The 16,917-nt window shown below is 39.2% G+C and overlaps 1 pseudogene; it reads right to left on the reverse strand.

The window, feature by feature from the left end:
• Positions 1-10,675: 10,675 nt before the first annotated feature.
• Positions 10,676-11,306, reverse strand: LOC118656621 (annotated as a pseudogene).
• Positions 11,307-16,917: the final 5,611 nt, after the last annotated feature.

Here is a 16,917-nt window from a genome sequence, read left to right on the forward strand (position 1 = left end):
AATAAAGTCCAAAGTCAATTTCTGTTTTATTAGAGAAAAAAATCATTTTATTTTCACACGAATGGAGTAGATCAGAACTATTTCAGATGCATTTTACCTGAATTAATTGCTTAAGTACAGAACTTGCATTTTCCTCTAGAAAGTAATTCCTATGTTCATGTTTTATGCCCCAAATCCTAACATCAGATTTAAAAGATGTATTTCTTAGCTAATATCTGTTGTGGTTTATCCTCAAGAAAATACTACTTGCCATGGGTGATTCTGCATAGTCTCTTTGGTTTCTCCAGAAAACATACCCTCTAATCCTTTTATTTAATTGAAAATAAAAAATGAGGACAAGACCATTATAATACTACCAGATACTAACTTTTACAAGCACATGAATTAAAATATGTATCAAACTTAGGTTTTAATGACATAAGAAGTTTCGTTCAGTATGCTTTGCATTCACCCAGCAAAACTCCTACCTGATATACAGCTTAGAAATGCATTTTGAGTAGTACTTGGTATCCTCAGAGTTTCTGAATATTAGATTTGAATCTTATATTGTGAATAAAATTAAAAATTACACTGTTGATTAAGTAACATATTATCACAAACCAGAGTTGTGCAAAATAAATGCAAGTTTATTGTTAATCTGAGCTCAGAATAGAAAGGTTTCTCATTCTGCCTAAAGCAGAAAATGTTTACCTAGTTCCTTCTAGATAACCAGTGTCACTTGTAGATTAGTTCTCAGTCTCTTGGGTAAATATTAAGGCAATTCCAGCATTTTCTCTTCCTCCTCTCTCGCCCTCCTCCCCCAAGGTGAGCTATGTTCATGGTGGGATCGAGAAGGGCAGGTGTTCTCATTCTCAGTGTGGAAAGGTACTTCAGTATCTCACTAAGCTGTGTGTGTCTGTGTGTCTGCACCTAGAGAACAGCGTATCCGTGCTTAATATATGACTCTATTGTTGCTAGTAGCACCACTTTGGATTGGATTGTATAGGTTGAATTGATGAAATGTTATGTTTTGGAAAACAACTTGTAAATCTAATTTAAAAATCCCAGAGTATGTAAGGTGGTTAGGAGATTTTAAATTCCTGGTTGCCTTTTAGTTGGGAAGTTTTAGGTTAGTCATGGAGAGAAAGGAACTGATGATGGAAGCTGAAGATGATTTGAATAAACAGGATATAGATATTCTATATGAATTTACATATTTATATATATTTTTATTTTAATGCATACATTTTTCTTTGTATCTCTTTATATATTTAAAATTTTCTGAGACTATATATATGTGCATCTGTATCATACGCTCACACAAAGCAATTAATGCTATCCATTCTAACATTTTCAACATTATTCAAGATATTTAGGTGAAATATGTTCTTGGAATGCAATTCGTCTAGAGGAAAACTTTTGTGAGACTCCTGTGAGTAATTTTTTCCCTTCCCCGTTGCTGTGCTGTGAAATCCATAAATGAAGTGTTATAGTATTCCCACTTCTCATTCACACTTGAGCGAGTGCACCCACTCACCCCAGAAGTGTTTCTGAGGAAAGCTGTGATGAATGTGGCATCGCCTCCTGGGCTCCCCTGTCTGCACCAGCTCCCCCCAGGCCCAGAATCCTCCAAGGGTCTATGACCCGGCTCAAACACAAGTGCATCTTGGGGGTTTCTGTACTTTTGTGTATGTGCCAATGAAAACAAAGAGATAAGAGTGCATGGAGACCCTGAGTAACATCACGCTGCAAGTGTGCAGCCAGGGGACTGCAGTGGAAAATTCCCGAGGAGCTGTAGCCTCATCTTCCAACCTAAGCTCCTTCCCACGCCCCAACAACTCAGGCTTTAGAGGTTTCCTTGCCAGATTTTACACAGGGAGGAGAAAAGGAATACCAGTGATACTATCCTTACCTAATGGACCTTTTAAAATCAAAATCCTGGAGAATGCAGGCCTGCATAGATGCCTTGGGGTGGCAGAGACTTTCCCCTTGTCTTCCTGTTGAAATATAAACTCTTCAGAAATAACATAGTCTTTTTCAAAATGTTAATTTTGCCTTCCTGGTATGACGATATAAATCATTAGCACTCTATATAAAGGGACTTTTTCTATTAGCTACCATCAAAAGTCTAAAAAGGTTTATTTGTTATTATTGAACAAGTGTGGATTTCGAGTTGATTGATTTACCCAATCACTCACACCTCTTTTTAAAAATATTTTTATTGATTTCAGAGGGGAAAGGAGAGGTCGAGAGAGGGAAACATCAATGATGAGAGAGAATCATTGATTAGCTGCCTCCTGCACGTCCCTGGGCACTGGGGATTGACCCAGCATTCTGGGTGTGTGCCCTGACCAGGAATCGAACCATGATCTCTTGGTTCCTAGGTCGATGCTCAACCACTGAGCCATGCCGGCTGGACCCCTCACACCTCTTTAGTACATTTAGAATGATAATATAAACTAGCTGGCAGGACTTTTGTAAGAATTACTTGATATAATAATATCTGTGCTACCCAACCCAGGGGTCCTTGGAAGGTTTTAAAGTCCTACAACTGATAACTTCTACTCTTAAGCCGTCATTGTCTAGAGAGCCCCATATTCACATCAAGGGCTAAGTAATAATTTTCTTTTAAAGCCAGATAGAGGCAGATGGCTCTATGAAGAATGATGACAAAGCCTTCCCAGGTGGAGCCCTCCAGCTAACTCAGTGCAGACTGGACCAGATGTATGGCAGAGGGAGGAAGTACTGGCAGGGGACACCAGTCCTAAATCAGAAGCAGAAAAATCACCTCACTTAAACTGAATTGGGTGATGCTTACAATCAGATGGAAAGGTGTCACATAACTCCAAATATTTATGGCGGGCCTTCTACATGCCTGAAACTGCAGTGGACTTTCTGGAGGATATAAGGATCCTCCTGAATATTAGCTCAGGAATTGAAATGAGGAGTTTTGCATCCATATCAAAAAGCAGCGTAGAGGTTAATCAAGTGGTCTGCAGAGGCCAGCTGCCTGCTTGAATCCCTCACTCATCACTTTCTGCCCCTGTGATATTGGGCAAGTCATGTACCCAGTGTGTGTCTCAGCAGCAAAATTAGGATAGCAACACCTAATTTGTAAGGATTACATAAATTATTACATCTAAAGCACATTTAAGGTGTTTGGCATGTAGTGAAAATTCAATAAAAAATAACGCTGGCATATACATTAATGATCCAGAATAGAGCTCAATGTTTTTTCAGGGGTCCAATTCTAATTTGAACATAGGCAGTAGGTTTTAACCCTTTTCAGTCCAACCTTGAGGCTGACTCGACAGACCAGGCGCTAGGAGCAGGTCCAACGTCGAGCAATAAGAACATTAAAAAGTTCAACATTCAATCAATCCTGTCAATTAATTTGGACCAGACTGTTTGAATTCCAAAAATAACATGGGACCACAAAGTTAAAATTATACTTGCATTTAAATTTGCTAGATGTATGCTGAAATGAAAAATTATAATGTACTTTATCATAGCAAGGTTTTTCTTTTATCATTGGTGCAATCAGAAGAAAAAAATATAAAACTGATATTTATCATTACATAATGTTTAAAATTTCTATATAATAAAAGCCTAATATGCTAAGTGTCTAGGCATCTGGTCGTCCAGTCAACCAATCAAAGCATAATATGCTAATGATATGCTAAGGCCGCTCAACTGCTCACTATGACATGCACTGACCACCAGGGGGGCAGACAGTTGATTTGTTGACCAGTTGCTATGATGCGCACTGACCGCCAGGGGGCAGACTTTCTGACCGGTAGGTTAGTTTGCTGCTGGGGTCCGGCTGATCAGGACTGAGTGAGATGAATTGGACACGCCTTGGAGCCCTCCTGTGATCCCTCCCTGGCTGGCCAACCTCCCGCATCCCTCCCACGCCCCGATTGTGCACCAGGGGGTCCCTCAGCCTGGCCTGCACCCTCTCGCAATCTGGGCTGAGGGGACCCCCACCCCCCCCCACACACACACCGAATTCATGAATTTCGTACACCGGGCCTCTGGTTTTATAATAACATATACTTCTATGTGCCAGGAACTACTCTAAGCTGTTTTATATAAATTTAGTCTACTTAAACCTTACAAAAACTCTAGGAGATACATAAGTACTATTATTATCTCTGTGTCACATACGCAAGAATACAGGAATTGAGAGAAGAAGAAAAATGAAATTATTTGAATTGCTTTATGTCTTTTATTGATGATAACTAGGAACTCTTGGCTTCCCATTAGATCTCATTTTTACATGTTTATAATCTATTGGTTTAATTTTTTAAGCAAAGTTTTATCTGTGTTATTTATGTTAAGATTTCACTGATGGTGTATACCATGGAAGGTCATTTGGGGACAGGGCCAAGCTGACTGAGGAATGGACTACAGTGGTTGAGTGGTTTCTGGAGATCCTTAAGAAACAGGTCATTGAACTGGAGAAGTCAAATGACAACTGCTAGCAATAGAAATAATTTTGAAATTACTTTACATTATTTAATGTGACCAAATTCCTAACTGGCAAAGATGCTTGGTTATAGGCCCTTAGTCTACTGTTTTTATGAGGAAATCCTAATGATGAAAACTCATCTAACAAACCATCACAGGGAACTTTTCATTGGAAGCACTGATTTAAGCCATGATTTCTAATTGCTCTCTGAGATGCCTATTTATTGGGGTATGCACAGACCATGAGTCTTGAAATCTATTGAATTCATTTTCATTTTATAAACACTAACCTTTGAAAGGAACATAGCCAGTGCTATTAGCAGCCACTATGTTTGAATTGAACCAATTACTCAAATCATGATGGATTTGAATTGGTTTTCTTTGTGTTTATGAAAACGGGTTTGTAGACTTGAATTTTTCTTCCCCATCATGTACCAGTAAGAAGGAAACTCAAGTATTTTAGAATAACGGTATAATTCCCTATGGTTTGTTTAAAGGTACCATTGAACTATTTTGACACTCAAATGGATTGTGGAAAATACTTGGGAAAAGATGATGTTTTCCATTTTAAAGGTAGGATTGTGTACAGAAGCTGTTCTTGTGCCTCATCCACAACAGACCTGGTTCGCTCTTGCCTCCAGTGAGTGGCAAGCATACGTGTTAAACCGGCTCGGAATCCCTACAAAGGAGAATATGCCTCCCTGGTTCTCCCTAAGCTTCAGAACCTTCACTCAGATCTCAACAGCTGGCTTCTGACTCTGCAGGTGAAGACTTGAGGCAAATAGTAATGAAGAGTTACCCCTATTCCTTCTATCGTCAAAAGAAGCAGTCTACAAGGCAATACTGCAAAATATATATTTTTTGGGGGAAAACACAAGAAAACTCAAGAAATCTCTCTTAACCTCCAGATGAAAATTTCCTTTTTATTTCCCCCCCTGAAATGCTGGTGGGACTATTTTACCCTGAAAAGGTGAAGTTCTTGATGGGCTTGCACACCCTCTAATTGTCCTGATGGAGATGGTGAGTGTTCTGGTAAACTCATCCAAACATGGGAAGACAGTGGCGATTTTGTTCTCATGGGCATAAGATAGAGGGAGAATCATAGAATTTCAGGTTTAGTTATAGCCTCCTTACTTTAATAGCTGGGGAAAGTGGGACCCAAGAGCCAGCTTGCTTCGGATGACTTTGTCCCACAGCCGCTGTAAGAATGCAGATCTAGGGTCTTTGTACTACTTTGCCTCCCACAGGAGTCTCCGGGTAATTCTCAGTCCTCTTCTCTCAGTAGTAGATTTCACTGCCTTGAATGAATTATCATGTCCAAAGTTATGTAAGCTTTCCTCCAAACTGCAGCTTGTTTGCATTCTGCTTATAGTACATAGCCTGAGACTCAAAAATATCTTTCCCGAAATAAAGGAACTCAATATTCTTAAAGTAGCAAAACATTGAGTGCCTTATTTATTGATACCTCCTCCTACAGTGTAAAAATCACTTTCTTTTGGTTCCAAGCTATTTAGAGCACAGTTTTGAGAAATGATCTTATAATATAAAATAGGAACATGACAAATATTGACAGAAATTTCTTTCTTAAATGAGGTTGCAATAATTTCTGTGGACTTACGAGTTAGACAATCTATTCTCCCAACCAACCCTTGACCCAATGCTATACTCAGTTTGGAGTCACCTCTAATGCAATATTTGAACTCAAGACAAATGCAACTGCCTAAATGTAAGAGGTAGGGGCAAGTAGCCAAGGACCAAGGAAACTCAGCTGCTCAATAGTGGTCACCACACAGCAGTCACTTCAAGACCCCTATTAACCTCAAAACTCTTAAATCCGCGTGGGAAGGTGAATGGGCCAGTCCCTATCACAAACACTGACTTTAGGTGTGAGCATGTTTTGTTTTTTGGTTGCTCGGAGGAGCTTTTTTGCTTCTGCACTCAGGAATTCGTCAGGCTTATGTTCCCCTCAGAGGACAGCGAAGAAGCAAAACCATTAATGGTGTTTATGCCTCGTGGAGTCTCCAGCGTCTAAGTGAGCACTTCTACCTGAGAATAAATGTTGCTGCTCTTCTAAAATGCTTATTCTGCATGCACCTAGGAAAAGGGTTGGCCATTGTCATCCCAGAGGGGGCAATGCTCTAACTCCAGATTTGATGCAGTCTCTTTTGTGTCCACATCTACCCTCCCTGCCCATGAAAACATGAATGTCCTTATTTTTTCCAGAGGCCCCTATCAAACCTTGGTTATATTCAGATACTGTCCTATCTATTTCTCTCAGGCCCTTACAAAAGAGTGGGTGGTGAACAAAAATATGTTAGTGTGATCTTTGTGTTCCTCAGCAAATTATTTTACCTTCCAAAATCTTGTCTATGTAGCTATAAAATTGGGATAATAATATTATGTATCCTAGGATGGTATGACCCCTGTGAGGTGCTGGGTGCCGTACCTGACCCATTTGGTCAGGAGCCAGGGTGTGGGAGTGGATCTGGAAGTGTCAGATTGTGACTTTGCCCACTATGAAAGATGCAGAGTCTGGGGCTGTGTCCAAAGGGCAACATGCTAAATAGAATGTCTTATTGTACTGAGCTAGAAAGGAGACAAGACATAATCCAAAAGAGGACCCAAGAGATCAGAAGTTAAAGTAACCAAATGAACCCAGGCATCAAAATCTAAGTTGATACTGGAAGCCAAACGGAGGCAACAAGGTTTAAGCAGGAGATCAGACCAAGATCAGGTGGAACTGGAGCAAGGGCTGGATGGGAGGCAACATCAGTGTAGAATGAAGCTCAAGGATGCTGAGATGGGGGACCATGTATGCCAAAGAAAGGTTATTGGGGGGCACAATCTAAAGGGATTCACTATGTAAAGGGTAGAACTCTAGTTAAATGTAGTGGTAGACTTTGTCATTGTTTGACATTACCCCGTGTTCCTTTTTAGGAAGGATTATACTTCTCAACCTATTAAATTCAGATGTGGCCATGAGATTTGCTTTGTCCAATGCGGTTTAAAGCCATTTGGTAGAGTTTAAGAGCTAGCATATGCTCTTCCATGCTCTCTTTTTCCTTTACCTCAATATCTGGTAGAGACTGGCCTCTCTGTCTGGGTCTTAGAATGAGTATAATGAAGACATTGGAGCAGAATTTCCAAATGATCCTCAATAAATCTGTACCAAGAAATACATTTATGTTATTTTCTGCCACTGAAATAATTTCAAAATCACAACATTATCTAGCCTACCTTGACTGATACGAATGAAGATACTGGTTGGAAGCTAATAATTAATGGTGATGTCTGGTTATACTTATTTTAATATGACAGGCAAAGTATGACAATGATGTTGCAAGAGAAAACAACTAGAAAAAATACGACTTCAATGTTTATTTAGGATGATTTGTAACAGAGAGTGAAGTCTTTAGATAAATTTGTTACATACATATGCTAATATCATAGCCAGTCAAGTGAAAAAATAAATGAATAGGAGACCCAGCTTCCTTTATTCTCAAGTATTTTACAGCCCACTAGAAACTCAGAATAAAATCAAACACACACACACACACACACACAAACACATGCACACTTTCACTGTATTAAAAGCATGTAAAAGGGTCCTATTCATGCCATTTAAGAGTTCAAAGTCTAAGAGACCAAACATACCAGGTTGCTGAGTTTTGTTATTGTGATTGTATTTTTATCCTAATTATCGTCATCGTCGTCATCATCATCATCATCATCATCATCATCATTTTACTGTTGTGGTGTTAGATATTAGACACAAAGAATGGCTGTTGATTGGAGTTGCAAAAATAAGTTTCATTGTTTTTTCTCATGTTTAGTTTTCTGAGCTATGTAGCCTTTGAAGGGAGAAAGGTGGTAATTTATTATTTTACATAAACAAATGGCTTAGGAAAAGTTGTGGTTTTGAAGTGATGGGACTATAGAATGAAAAAGGTTTTGAAAAAAAGATGCAATCAGGTAGACAGGCGAGGGATGGACTCCATCCTTAGAGGAAAATCAAGACAGAGCCTCAGGAGCTAGCAAGAGCTCATCTCAGATCACAGAGGCTAATTCTCGAAGGCAAGCCCAGGGAAGGGGTGACTGTTAATGATGAATGGACCATTCAGCCATTCTGACTTGGCCTAGGAAAGTGGGCATGTACAGAGGACATACAGAGATTTTTCTTCATTGTTTTTCCATTTGCAAACACAGCTTTTTATAGCTTCCACATTAGTAGTCCATAGTCCACTGAATATCGTATTGGCATTTGACCCAAGCCCCTCACCATATTCATGACATGCAACACCAATTGCAGGGCTGTTGGCAACACTAACTGTTCATTTTTCTCAATTGATCTCACATCTACTTTTGAATTAAGAAAAATGCTGAGAACAAAGGCAAGGAGCCTTTCTGAAAGTAATGCTGAAGGGCATTCTGCTCAAGATGAAAGCAAATGGAAGTGAGACTTAGTAAATACCTGCTCTGGCTTGGGTTATTTTAAAGATGCTATTCTTGAGCATTTTATTTTACTTTTTATTTTATTTTATTTTATTTTTGTTAATCCTTACCTAAGAATATATTTCCATTGATTTTTAGGGAGAGTGGAAGAGAGAGGGAAAGACAGAGAGAAACATCAATGTGAGAGAAACACACCAATTGGTTGCCTCCTGCACGCGGCCCCACTCGGGCTGGGGAGGAGCCTGTAACTAAGATATGAATCCTTGACTGGAATCGAACCCGGGACCCTTTGGTCCACAGGCCTATGCCCTATCCACTGAGCCAAACCGGCTAGGGACTATTCTTGAGCATTTTAAATGAAGAGTTGCCTTTTTCACAAGCTCTTTGAAAAATTTTCCTGAATTGTATTCAGTGCCTACTAATTTACCATGCAGCATTTTCACCTTGGTGTTAATAATGTACATTGAATATATTTGGGTATATGTTATGATGTTTGTTTATGTATAATTGCTGCAAAATAAAGTTTATAAGAGACATAGGTATTTTTTTTATATTAAATAAGGTATCTACTGCTTTAGCTAAACCACCATTCTAAAAAGAGTTTATTCTTCAAATACTGAAAACAAGTACATCCAGCCTTTTATCTATCAGCAAGGGGAAAGTTCATAGAATACATAATAGAAGTGATATTCTGTTCCCGCTAGTTCATAACTTCCTTCAAACATTTCTAAAATTTAATGGGGTATAAGTACATACACATAAATAAATAATTAAATAGAAGTTGGCTATAAAAATGAATAAATACCCTGACCTGTGTGGCTCAGTTGGTTGGAGCATCGTCCCATACACCAAAACATTATGGGTTAGATACCTAGGTCATGGGTTCAATCCCATGTCAGGGTGCATACAGGAAGCAACTGACTGATGTTTCTCACATCGATGTTTCTCTCTCTCTAAAAAATCAATAAGCGTATCTTCGGGTGAGGATTAAAAAAATGAGTAAATATAAAACACATATAACAACAGATGATGTCTGCATAATGTGGGAAAACTAGGGCAATAGTTTAGATTTTATTGCACTGTATGCAGTGATAAGAAATCATATTTTAAGTGTGCATAAGATATTTGAGGAGTCCAGAGAAGGATTAGCTTTACTTACATGTAAAATAGACCACAGCCCTTGAGAGGGGATTCTGGGTATTTGAGGACGCTCCTATTCTCAAAGAATTAACCAGGCATTTCCTGCGGGTATCTAGGATGTCATCAGAAGAGACTCTTTGCCTGGATTTCAAGCAAGGTTTTTCTTTATTTAATTTGTTTTTACTAATAAAAAAATTATATTTACTTAGAAGCATTCAGGATGTCAACAAAACAGCTGCAACTTTTTTTGCAATTACAGAGTGATATTCAGTTAACAGAACAACAATTATTTCGTATAACTGCATCAGAGACAACTGAAGATGAAAAAACTACCATCCCCATATAGAACTAATTGTGCTGTGCACCAAGAACCTGCTTTAAATTTCCATGCCAGTTTACAACCCCCATACTGTACCAGGCAAGGTTAGTGGCTATTGAAAATACCCCCAGGACAGGACTTAGCTAAAGACACATTCGGTAGTGTGTTAACTGTACAAAAAAAGACATTGTACAGTTTAAAACATATCTTACAAGCCTTACATTTCATTTTTTTTTTATTTAAAAGGAGTGAGTTGTGTACAGGGGGGGGTTAAATGCTTTATAGACAAGAAAAAAAAACTGCACTAGAACCAAATTATTCATCATCATCATCATCATCTTCTTTATCTTCCTTCTCTTCCTCCTCATCATCTTCCTCATCTTCTTCCTCTTCCTTCTTTTTCTTGCTTTTTTCAGTCTTGACAACTCCCTTTTTGGCAGCAGCAGGCTTTCCTTTAGCTCGGTCTGCAGCAATGTCCTTTTCATGTTTCTCCTTCAGCTTAGCAGCCTTCTTTTCGTGAGGCTGCTTGTCATCTGCAGCAGTGTTGTTCCACATCTCTCCCAGCTTCTTTGCAATGTCACCAATGGATAGGCCAGGATGCTCTCCTTTGATTTTGGGGAGATACTCAGAACAAAACAAGAAAAAGGCCGAAGGAGGCCTCTTGGGTGCTTTGGGATCCTTGAATTTCTTTTTTGTTTCCCCTTTAGGAGGAATATAAGTTTTCATTTCTCTCTCATAACAAGCCTGTCCGCCTTCGCCATGTCTTCAAATTTTCCTTTCTCCTTAGCAGACATGGTCTCCACCTCTCTGAGCACTTCTTAGAAAACTCTGAGAAGTTGACTGAAGCATCTGGGTGCTTCTTCTTCTGTTCCTCCCGGCAAGTTTGCACAAAGAAGGCATACAATGACATTTTGCCTCTCGGCATCTTAGGGTCTCCTTAGCCCATGTTTAATTACTTTCCCTCAGCGAGCACACAGTCACCCAGTGCCCAGCCAGCTCGCACTTGCCCCGGCGCTGTCTTTATGGAGCTCAATGTACTGCAATCTTCTTTATTTTTTAATTGGTTGCTTTTACTACACTGACAATTTTTACAAAGTGAAATTTCACATAGTTAAGCATTATGCACATGGTTAAACAATCAAATTGCTTGGAAGGGACTTTAATGAAAAGTGGCAGCTCTGTGCACTGCCCTCATCTCTCCGGTCTAACCCCAGGGAGAATAAAGTTTTAACAGTTGCTCTTTTTAGTTCTCTTGTTATTTTCTTATTAACAAATTGACCCCATCTCTTGTCCATTTCATCAGTGCTGACATTCTCTCTTCTCTCCCTGCTCTCAGAAGTGGTAATTTAGCTCAATCTTCACCACCAACCACCCCTGCTAATAGTTACATCAGATTCCTGGCCTACTGGTTAGTTGTACAACCTTGGAAGGCAGTAGGGTGGCTCATTTGTCCCCAGGCCTTCCACTTCTTCCCACTTCTTATCCTGACCTTAGTCTTCCCTGGCAGACAGTCACCCCCTTTGTAGCTGTCACCCCCCTCTGCATGTTTTCTAATCTCTGCATCGCCATTAGCACGCCTCTATCCACCTTCCTCCCCCAGGGATAGACCCAGTTTCTCTCTGCCTCTTGTTCTCTATTGTCCTTACCACCCTGGGCTTTTATTTTGGTCCTTGTTTACTACCACTTTAATGGGAGGTCAGAAGGGGAGGAAGGAAGGCAGGGAAGAAGAGAAGATGCATGAATTTTAAGTGGGAATTGCAGGCAGATGTTCTCAAAGCAGGGTATATGCAATTTCTAATGATAGGTCGATAGATTTCATCAGTTTTTCAAAGAGGTCTCTGGTACCCCAAATTTTAAGCTTAAGGCTCTTTTTAAAAATATTTTTATTAATTTCAGAGAGGAAGGTCAATGAGATAGAAACATCATTGATGAGAGAGACTCATTGATCAGCTGCCGCTTAGCTATCTTCACAGGCCCCACACTGGGCATCTAGCCCACAACCCAGGCATGTGCCCTGACCGGGAATTGAACCAGGACCTCTTGGTTCATAGGTTGACACTCAACCACTGAGCCATGCTGTGAGGCAAGCTCTTTCTTCACAGAGTTAAAATACCTAAATCATTTCAAAGTGTAGACTTCATATACCCTACATTATTAATCATATAGATTTTTATTCAAAATATAGATTCTTGGCCTTACTGAAATAAGTAAGCTGGGTCTGGGACTCTCAAATATGCATCTTTAACAAGCTCCTGAGGTAATTTAATATTACATATGACAGAAATACAGATGATTTTACTATATATAAATATAAAATATATATTATTTACAGGCAGAATTGTAGATGGGAGGCCGCCCCTTTCAGTTTTGAACACAGAATTGGAAGAGAAAGATGTACCTTTAAATCTGCCTTTTAAAAATCATATGCTATATGACTAGAACTTTTGGTTGATCTCATTGAAATATTGAAATATATATAAATTAAAATTTTTTTAAAGCAGCAACTTGATGGCATTATTCATAAGATGTAGCATTGAGGCAGCTGGAATATCCATTCACTGACCATATATCATAACTTCTGTTTATGACCATTTCCTCAGCCTCTTTTCCACCATCTCCATAAGTTTAAATATCATAAATGAAGATTGGTTTTCCATAATTTTTTAAACAAGTATTTTCTTAACAGCTCCATATGATTAGTTTTCTCCTCTGGTTGTTTTCAAATTGATTTTTTTTTTGTGGCAAGATTTTTAGATCCAGAATTTTGTCAGCTATAATTCTCAGGTACATGCTATTTCATTTTCTAAATCATCTTAATATTGTAAGCTGCTTAATCCTCTAACTGTCCACACAGTATAGTTTCTCTTCTAAAATGCAGCCATTAAACAGAAAGAATGATGCCAAAATGACAGCATAAAAATTTGGAGGGATTTGTATAAAACCTTAATTGGCACTTTCCATGACATTTTAAAGGCATTAAGTATTTCAAAGTCATTTTAAAAAATTGTTGTTACTGTACCAGTCATTTAAAAAGAATAAATTTCCCCACTAGGCTGTTAACTTCAGTATGAATTTCCTTGGAACAGTGAATAATTCATAGTGATGCTCTTATCCTTTCAAACTACAATTAGAATTAACAACTAAAATTTTGCAGACACTGTTTCTAAATAGAACGACTGTGGGACATTTTGTGAAGTTGCTCCTTCTTAGGAGTGGACATTGGCTTCCTCCTGAGCACGATGCCCTTCCTCCCTGTAGGCTTTCTGATGTTTGACTTAAGAAGGAAGGAATGAACAAACTCGTTCATTTGTAGGGCAATTTGTAATCCTCACGAGTATTACATTCTATCAGTGTTTTCTTTTTTTCAAATATATTTCCACTGAGTGCACCATTGTTTTCTCCTCATTTTCATTTCACATACTTCTCTGTCCAGATTCATCAGCTACTAGTTGAGCATTCAACATATCACAGAAGTATATTCCAGAAAAGACCAAACCAGGAGGCTTCCAATTTGCAGTTGGACTTTAAACGGCGGCTTGGTTTTAATAATGTTTGAATATAGATTCTAATTTATAGGCTTGGTGTGACTATTATTAAACCATCCCCACTGTGGCCTGCCGTTTCCCCCCACAGGTCCACTGGCCTGTGAAGATAGCTAAGCGGATAAATATGCTCATACTTAGACCTGGCAAGTCAAAGGGATATTGGAAACTGAACTAATCTTGATGGGAAAAAACCCCTGTATATTACATGATATTTTTTAAACAACTTAGAAGACAGAAAAATAAAAATATTACACATACACTGACTTCCGCTTCTTTTTTATGAATTAAAAGAGGTGGAGTCACTAAGGGATATCCTACCCTCAACTTCACATTGACTGCTAGTTACATGAATTACACTTGGCTTTCACCTTGGAAGGCAAACGAGAGACTATGAAGGGAGAAGGCACAAGGGGACCCAAAGGTCCTGCCATTTCACCTTACCCAGTGTATTCTTCTTTTTCTTCTTCTTCTTTTTTTTAACATATAGGAATGCTACTTTAATTAATGTGTCAATTTATTAAAGTTATGCAGAAAACATTATTAATATAATCAAGACTACCACAGTAATCCTCAGAGGAAAGAGGGGAGGATCAACCAAACCACTTATATGCAGATAGGCATCACCCAGTGTATTCTTTCACTGGACATTCCTTGAAAAGAGTGGTCAGCCATGTCCAATGTTTCCACGAGGAGCAAGGAAGATAAACGCTGACGGGTTTTTTCCTTTTTAGCTTGAGACAACTGGAAGCCACAGATGACCTTGAGAGTTGAGGACACAATTCAGCTGTCTGCTGGTGAGCAGTAAAGGGGGGTAAGGAAGTGGAAAATAGTGTGGGTGGGTTAGTCAAGAAGCTTAGCAACCATTGCTGGAAGTTGAGTGCTGCTGGGCCCTTACCAGGGAGCCTTCTAGAATTGCACAACCTGAACAATTATCCTTTGCAATACCTAACACAGAACATAACTGATACTTAAATTAATGAACCTAATGTTTCTTGAATATGAGAAAGAAAAAATCTACACAAAGGAAGAAAAGATTTTTATAAAGAATGTAATGATGAAAATGAAATCATAATTACATATTGAAGATTATACCAAGAATGGATTCAATTTTATTTTGAGAATTAGGCAGAGTCAGAAAGAAAGACAATGATGATAATAATAACACTGCCTGTAATGGCATAAATCTTGGTGACTCATGAAGCCTTTTTCATATTCATTGTCTATTTCTTCATGGAAAAGTGCAGCGTAGGACATTTAGGAAAGAACTGTAACCTAAAGTACATGACAGGTGAGACTTGAAATTAGAATGTAGGGAAAGTTCTTAAAATAGACTTCTAACTAGCTGAAGTCCTGATGTTGTGTGGTTAGAAAGAAAGACTGAATTAACACACAGGAATAATGAGAGATCAGAATGGATAAGAGAAGCATAGCAGGTATAACCTGTGGGACCATCCCATTTCATCACAATCCCACCTTAGTCTGAGCTGTATACAGCTCTGTGCAGCAGTCTAGGCTCTCCATTTAAAACCTGGGCCAGAAGGCAAAAATTTAAGGAAGAATTCACAAAAGAGCTTTAAAGATGATTAAAGACTAAAGAAATAGGACCTACTATGAAATAGTCAAAGAACTAGACTTTTCCTAAACCCTTACTCATTGTTTCAGAATTCATGATGATTCACATAATGTAACTGCAATAATCCAATTATAATTATCTTATAAAAGAAATATCCAAACTCAGCTGCAGATCTTGGTATCAGCAGATCTTTGCCTGAGGCTTTTTGGTTTGTTTGGTTCAGTTTCCTTTGGGGAAGAGCATTCTAACAAGGTTTTGTGTCAGTTAATGACTGTGGGGGTTTTGCAGCCAGGGTAGAATGAAAGGAAAATAGGTTTATTTAGACTAAGTAAGCAATGGAGGAGTTAGTTTAAACAGAAGTTGTCAGAGGGGGTGGTGGAGCCTACTTCTCTGGAGAGTTTAAAAATAGGCCAGGCGCTCATCTCTCTGGGATGGCTTCAGCCTGCGGAGTAGCTAGAGGACAGCCACTGCCCGCTCATGTTCCCTTCCACCTCTCTGAGTCTACAGGCCAAAACAGTATCAGAGGAGGCCTCCTGGGCAGGGTCAGTTGTTCCTAACTAGAGTGCTTTCTGGCCACATGGAGTGATAAGTATATAAGGGAGAGTGGGGTCAGAGTGTTCCCTGAACCTCACTTTGTAGGCATTACCGAGACAGGGTCTTCCACCTACCAGCACCGTCTGCGGAGAAGCACAGAGGATGCCAGTTAGTATTAAATGATACTGCTCTGTCGGATTTTATTTGTCCCATTGTATTGTGTGTGTGTGTGTGTGTGTGTGTGTGTGTGTGTGTGTGTGTGAAAATACAGTAAGCAAAACAAATTGGAAAGGAAACTCAGTTAAAAATCCAGAAAACAGCCTGGTGGGTGTGGCTCAGTGGTTGAGCATTGACCTATGAACCAGGAGGTCACAGTTTGCTTTCCAGTCAGAGCACACGCCCAAGTTAACACGTTAAGCCCCATGTCAGTCACCGGTGACTGACGCTATACTTTCTGTCTGGAAGACAAAACAGGCTGGGTGCTTAATGTGTTAAGGCTCAATCCCCAGTGTGGGGCGTGCAGGAGGCAACCGATCAATGATTCTCTCTCATCATTGATGTTTCTATCTCTCTCTCCCTCTCCCTTCCTCTCTGAAGTCAACAAAAATACATATTTTTAAAAAATCCAGAAAACATAAATGGGGAAAAGACCTTCATGTCCTCTGAGGTAAGAGTCTAATATTAGGTATTAGATTCTGACTTTAAAGCCTAACATTCAGTATTTGAATTTTCTTGGGTCTGAGGCCTGTCTAAGATTGTTTTCTGTTGCCAGCACAGGGGTTTTTCCCTCTTAGAAAATGAGCTGTGTTCCAGTCTCCTAACGCTGCTGGGCAATGGCCTTCGTCTCATACCAGCTGAAGAGACAGCAGAGCCCAGAGTCGGAGTTAGCTTTAAGTATCATGTAC

Source organism: Myotis myotis, unplaced genomic scaffold (assembly GCF_014108235.1).
Source record: "Myotis myotis isolate mMyoMyo1 unplaced genomic scaffold, mMyoMyo1.p scaffold_m19_p_5, whole genome shotgun sequence".
Classification (NCBI taxonomy): Eukaryota; Metazoa; Chordata; class Mammalia; order Chiroptera; family Vespertilionidae; genus Myotis; species Myotis myotis.